Source organism: Garra rufa, chromosome 2 (assembly GCF_049309525.1).
Source record: "Garra rufa chromosome 2, GarRuf1.0, whole genome shotgun sequence".
NCBI lineage: Eukaryota > Metazoa > Chordata > Actinopteri > Cypriniformes > Cyprinidae > Garra > Garra rufa.
The window spans coordinates 51,731,874-51,736,873 of NC_133362.1; the positions used below are offsets into that span (position 1 = coordinate 51,731,874).

General features: G+C 45.3%; 5 non-coding genes across 5 annotated transcripts in view; 2 read left to right on the forward strand and 3 right to left on the reverse strand.

The window, feature by feature from the left end:
• Positions 1 to 2,021: 2,021 nt before the first annotated feature.
• Positions 2,022 to 2,137, forward strand: LOC141327407 (U5 spliceosomal RNA). The gene has a single exon (XR_012354705.1). It is a non-coding gene; the product is annotated as a U5 spliceosomal RNA (small nuclear RNA).
• A 586-nt stretch (positions 2,138 to 2,723) lies between these two features.
• Positions 2,724 to 2,805, reverse strand: trnas-aga (transfer RNA serine (anticodon AGA)). Its single transcript has one exon. It is a non-coding gene; the product is annotated as a tRNA-Ser (tRNA).
• A 252-nt stretch (positions 2,806 to 3,057) lies between these two features.
• Positions 3,058 to 3,130, reverse strand: trnak-uuu (transfer RNA lysine (anticodon UUU)). Its single transcript has one exon. It is a non-coding gene; the product is annotated as a tRNA-Lys (tRNA).
• A 1,525-nt stretch (positions 3,131 to 4,655) lies between these two features.
• On the reverse strand, positions 4,656 to 4,737 carry trnas-cga (transfer RNA serine (anticodon CGA)). Its single transcript has one exon. It is a non-coding gene; the product is annotated as a tRNA-Ser (tRNA).
• Positions 4,738 to 4,933: 196 nt separating this feature from the next.
• trnar-ucu (transfer RNA arginine (anticodon UCU)) overlaps positions 4,934 to 5,000 on the forward strand; it is a 72-nt gene continuing 5 nt past the window's right edge. Inside the window, exon 1 of the tRNA in view lies at positions 4,934 to 5,000. This exon is cut by the window's right edge and continues 5 nt beyond it. This is a non-coding gene — a tRNA (tRNA-Arg).

Below are 5,000 nucleotides of genomic sequence, written 5' to 3' on the forward strand. Positions count from 1 at the left end.
TTAATATATATAATTTTTATTCTTTTTTAATTAATGCTGTATTTTAGTTTAAAGTAGATACCTGGCCTATAGAAAATAATTTTTTGAAGTCGGATTTGTGCCATCTGGTGGCGTAGTGAGCATAATTACCAGGCAATATCCTATTTTAACCACTAGATGGATGTAATGCTCTCTATAGAAGGATTTGTGAATTCTAGTTGTTTTTGCACATATTTGCCAATGCCTTTTCAGGTTGTGGATTTTATTATATAAAATTAGATTATCAAAGACTATTTTTTTATTATTTGCCAAGTTTTTTGTTTGTTTGATTGGTTTAACTGGTAATTTGAAGTGCCAGTTTTACTTTATAATACAGTCAAACCAGAACATTGCATTAGAAAGAGAAACAATGGAAAGCATTTTGTTACCCATTGTTTTAATTCTAACTGAATAAAAATGCCGTTCTTTCAGTCATACCATTTTTTTTTATTTTGTAACCTTTTTATAATGAACATTTTGATTTAAATAATTTTTTGTAAAATTCAATAAACAATAACTCTTATTTAGCACAGGAATTATGAACAGCAACAGCATGGGCAACAAAATAACAGCAAAAGTATAATTATCAAACATTAAATGGAAAATAGAGAAATAAAAATATTTTAAATATCATCCTAACCCTATTTACATTTTATGTGCATTCTTTTTTTACATATTCAATGAACAGTAACTCTTATTCAAAAGGCAACAGCAATTATGAACATAAATCTAAAATAACAGAAAAGTATAACAATTGTCAAATAGTAAATAAAAAAATAGAGGAAAAAAAAGTTTGTTTTAAATATCATTCTAACTATAATTACATATTATTTACATACTAATTGTGATTACAGATCAGGTTGTGACAAATCACAACATAGTGTCTCCATATAGCACTTTGAGCAAATGATGCTTGTTTTGAAATCTTTTTTCTGTGTGTGTGTGTGTGTGTGTGTGTGTGTGTGTGTGTGTGTGTGTGTGTGTGTGTGTGTGTGTGTGTGTGTGTGTGTGTGTGTGTGTGTGTGTGTGTGTGTGTGTGTGTGACATGGTGTGTGACTTTTGGATTTTGGATCCAATGTCTCCCTTTTATTTGATTCATAGTCTCACATTCCTCTGTTACAGTCTCACCAATCTCATATTTCCCTGTGTGTGTGTGTGTGTGTGTGTGTGTGTGTGTGTGTGTGTGTGTGTGTGTGTGTGTGTGTGTGTGTGTGTGTGTGTGTGTCTGTGTGTCTATTTTGGAACTCTGATGGCTTACAGTCTCATGCTTTCATTGCTGTGTGCTTTATTTCTTACATTGATTGCCTCTATTTCACACATTTCCCAAAATTAGCTTTTGAAATGACACACATTCATTTGTGTGTGCGTGTGTTTTTGTGTGTATAAGTGTGTGTGTGTGTGTGTGTGAGTGTATTGTAGTGTTTTGCACTCTTGATGTTTTAGAGAGTCACCCCTTCACAGTTGTGTGCTTTTTTTCTGGATTGTGGCTGATTTGTAGATTGTATGCACAAAAAAACTCTGTATTTTCATATTTTTGCCAATTTCCCATTCATTTCCTATGGCCGGTCATTTTGACCCGAAGACCCCGAGTGTGACTATTTTTTTTACGACCACTTAGACTTTTCCAATCCTGTCCCCAATTTTTTTGTGTGTTCATATACCAAGTACCATAAAAGTCACCAGGTTTCATACCATTCCGATGAAGCTACGATTTTTAAAATTTTTTTATTTAAAAAATTCCGGTCAAAAGTGACCGAAGAACCCCAGAGGGTTAATATTTGTTTTTTGGCCTCTAATACTGGGGCATGAAAAAAGAGATGACATTACCTTGATCGGGTTTTTGAATACTGGGTGAGGGAAGGGACTTTCGTAACTTTTACTTCTCCCATTTGGAGTGAGGGGGGTGACGAAAATCATGTTGGCAGGTGTTGGCACCCTAGATTACCCTTGGTGAGCGTAGTGGTTTACCACAGTGAGCGCACAGGTCCAAGGGCATAGAGACACATCTCGAGTTTCTCGTCATCAGCGCATAAATCTTTCGCCTTTTACTAAAGATTTCCATGGAGGGGAACCTTTGAGAGTGACCTGTATTTTTGGGGGCTCTGCTCACAGCAGAGCTACACTATAGTGTCAAGAGCAGAGTCAATCTGGCCACCCGCCAGCGTGCAGTGGAACGAAGCGCGCCTCGTCATGGTCTGTGTTTGCAGCCTTTGCGCTTCCAGCTTCGCCGCTTCAAATTTCTTTAGCCAGCATGGAAAGAGAGCGCTCTCTCGTCCATGACGGGATGCAAACCCTGGACGGGATCAAACAAAGATGGCTTCAGCTCTTTTGGCCCCATCAGTGACTCGTGCACTTCGAGCCTTCTTTGTTGACCCCGAAAGCCAGCCTCTGCTGCCTGCGTTGTTGGTATAGTTTAACTGGCACCGCACCCGTACGAAAAATGGAGGTGGCAGAAAGGAGCTCAGTGAACAAAAAGCCTGCCGTGACCCGGATTCGAACCGGGGTTGCTGCGGCCACAACGCAGAGTACTAACCACTATAGGATCACGGCGCACCACTGGCTCACATCTGGTGGTGCCGGCCATCCGAATTGAAAAAAAAACGGCTAGCGGCGCTTTTTATTACTGTGGAGAGAGGGCACACAAATGCGTGCTAGGGACACGGAAGAAAAGGGCCCGCCTACTTCTCCTCAGCACTGGTGAAGAGCGTAGTCGGCAGGATTCGAACCTGCGCGGGGAGACCCCAATGGATTTCTAGTCCATCGCCTTAATCACTCGGCCACGACTACGGCGACCCTGATGTCCTCTGTCCCGTTGTCGACCTCAAAGTTGGCTGAAAAAACAATGAACTGGCTACCGCTTTACTAAAATCGTCTAGCGCAAAACTCCTAAAGGGGAAAACAGCCCACCACAAGCAACGAAAAATTCATGAAGCAATCACTCTATGTGAACTCTGTCACATCTTTAAGCGTACGCCGACACACGGCAGTGCTGGACTGTCACGACTGCAAGCTGAGGCCGCCGACAAGAAGATGGCCCTTCGCCCGAACAGGGACTTGAACCCTGGACCCTCAGATTAAAAGTCTGATGCTCTACCGACTGAGCTATCCGGGCTCTTGTGTTCTGTGTGCCTCTTACTTTTTATATAAGAACACTTTCTCCACAAGCCGCCTGGGAGAAGCTCACTTGCCACAGGAGCTACGGGACAAAGGCTGCACGTAATTACGTCAGAGAGAGCGAAGGCCAAAGGCCTTGGAAGGCCCAACCACCGTCGCAAGAAGCTAAAGGTAAAAGGGGGAATGCCCGACCACATTCGCCACGGTTCGAACCTGCGCGGGGAGACCTGTCATCTCTCGCCTGCCTGTGGACCACCTGCTCTCTTGGCTGGAGGCGGGCAGCACAGGATGCCGCCGAGCTTCAGGCGCATAATTCAACTGAAGGGTGAGTTGGCAAAAAGGAGCTGGACGTCCCCGTCGCTTAACAGCAAAGGGCTGCCGTGACCCGGATTCGAGCATTCTTTTCTGATTGCTTAAAATTGGCACAGAGCGCTTGGTTGCTGGTATAGTGGTGAGCATAGCTGCCTTCCAAGCAGTTGACCCGGGTTCGATTCCCGGCCAACGCATTGTTTTCGGCTGCGGTTGACCTCGAAGCAGAACTCCTTCTGTGACCTCTGTCTGCACCAAAAGCTTTTGGATGAGTCGTTCAACAGCAGCAGAGAACTAGGTCTCCCCGTTGGGGAATCTAACCCCAGTCTTCCACGTGACAGGCGGAGATACTGTCCACTATACTAATGAAGAGTTGCGCTTGCTGTTCTTCGCTCTCAGCACACGCGACTGCACCCAACTTGCCAAAACGAGCCCCTACTCCACGAAATACCAGATTGACCCGCCACGAGCTAAAGTCTCTCAATATCTTGAATGCTACACATTACAGTGGGTCATTATTTGGACCGATTTATTTCATTTAATATTTTTTTTGGCCTCTAATACGGGGGCATGAAAAAAGAGATGACATTACCTTGAGCGGGTTTGTGAATACTGGGTGAGGGAAGGGACTTTCGTAACTTTTACTTCTCCCATTTGGAGTGAGGGGGGTGACGAAAATCATGTTGGCAGGTGTCGGCACCCTAGATTACCCTTGGTGAGCGTAGTGGTTTACCACAGTGAGCGCACAGGTCCAAGGGCATAGAGACACATCTCGAGTTTCTCGTCATCAGCGCATAAACAGCCCACCACAAGCAACGAAAAATTCATGAAGGGGCAGCATAGCAAACACTCTATGTGAACTCTGTCACATCTTTAAGCGTATGCCGCCACACGGCAGAGCTGGACCGGCACGACTGCAAGCTGAGGGCGACAACAAGAAGATGGCCCTTCACCGGAACAAGGACTTGAACCCTGGACCCTCAGATTAAAAAAAAGTCTAATGCTCTACCTACTGAGCTATCCGGGCTCTTGTTTATTGCGCGCTTCTTACTTTTTATATAAGAACACTTTCTCCACAAGCCGCCCGGCAGAAGCTCACTTGCCACAGGAGCTACGGGACAAAGGCCGCACGCAATTACGTCAGAGAGAGCGAAGGCCAAAGGCCTTGGAAGGCCCAACCACCGTCGCAAAAAGCTAAAGGGGGAATGCCCGACCGTAGTCGGCAGGGTTTGAACCTGCGCGGGGAGACCCCAATGGATTTCGAGTCCATCGCCTTAACCTCTCGGCCATGACTACGCCTGCATATGGACCGCCTGCTCCCTTGTCTCGAGGCGGGCAGCACAGGATGCCGCCGAGCTTCAGGCGCAAAATCCAACTGAAGGGTGAGTTGGCAAAAAGAAGCTGGACGTCCCCGTCGCTCAACGACAAAGGGCTGCCATGACCCGGATTCGAGCATTCTTTTCTGACCGCTTAAATCTTGCACAGAGCGCCTGCGTTGGTGGTATTGTGGGGAGCATAGCTGCCTTCTAAGCAGTTGTCCTGGGTTCGATTCCCGGCCA